This window comes from Silene latifolia, unplaced genomic scaffold (genome assembly GCF_048544455.1).
Source record: "Silene latifolia isolate original U9 population unplaced genomic scaffold, ASM4854445v1 scaffold_20.1, whole genome shotgun sequence".
Lineage (NCBI taxonomy): Eukaryota > Viridiplantae > Streptophyta > Magnoliopsida > Caryophyllales > Caryophyllaceae > Silene > Silene latifolia.
This window is the reverse complement of record NW_027413163.1, coordinates 8290874-8292183: the sequence shown is the minus strand read 5'-3', so window position 1 is coordinate 8292183 and position 1310 is coordinate 8290874.

The following is a 1310-nucleotide window of genomic DNA, read 5'->3' as shown; positions in this document are numbered from 1 at the left end:
AAGAGGCACATTAATGATCATGAGACGGTAGCTTTGACCGAGGTAGGGACTGCCCTAGTTCAAAATAAGTTACCTCCTAAACAGTCAGACCTGGGTAGTTTCTCAATTCCATGTCACATAGGTACCCATTTGATTGATAACGCGCTATGCGATCTTGGTGCTAGCGTGAGCGTCTTACCTCTGTCTCTTGCTAAGAGACTTGGTTTGACTAAATTTAATTGCACGAACATGACTGTACAGATGGCCGACCGTAGTATATCATGGCCGTAGGTGTCATTGAGGACATACCTGTTAAAATCGGGAGATTCTTTATTACCGTTGATTTTGTAGTGCTAGATATTCCCGAGGACACTCACACCCCTATCATTTTAGGGAGACCATTTTTATTTACTGCTCGAGCAGTGATAGATGTCGGGGGTAAGACACTAACATTTCAGGTAGGAGACGAGGAATTAATTTTCCATCAGTCTCAGTCTCGCAGGGCTCCCATGCAAGCTCAACCTTGCAATGTCCTTTCCTCTACTGACCCTCTTATTGACACTCCAGATGAAAATTTGGAATTTTGTGCTGCTATTGTGACCCCTCCGCCTCAGACTGAGAGCAAAAAGGAGGAGAATTCGTCTGTTTCCCTTGCTGCAGGTACAGATGAAAAAGATGCAGGAGCTGTCAAGGGTCGTTGTGCAATTAAAATCAATCAAATTGGGGATGATAACGTCAAGGCTGGTGAGAAGGAAAAAGGAACGAGAAAGGTTCGTGCGTACGTAGACGTCAACTATTCTCCTCCTACTGGTTCAAATTCAAGCTCGTGGAGAATGGAGAGGACGGTTAATGATGCCGAAGGGACGTCCTCCAGTCAGAAGCCCTCCGTTGGGCTACTGAATTGTCTTGAGAATTGAGCGGCGAATGCCCCGTGTAAGAATTTGTAAAAACTAATTTTAAATTTCCGTTGAACTTCTTTATTGCATTTATTAGGACAATTAAAATTTAGACATTTTTAGCATAGTTAGAAAGACTATAGACTGTTACTTTTTGTATTTGGTATATTGGGATATGTTTGCGATTGTTTTTATGCAGATTTGGGGAAATTTTAACGCATCTTAAGGTCTTATACGAGGAAAAGCACTCGATCGAGTACTTTTTGTACTCGATCGAGAGGATATTGCAGGAAAAGGGGTCGATCGAAGGCTTTGCAGTTGCTCGATCGAATTGGCTAAACAAGGGAGTTCTCGATCGAGAAGATTTCTACTCGATCGAGTATATTGAAGCTGAAACTCCTCGATCGAGTGTTTTCAAATCACTCGATCGAGTGA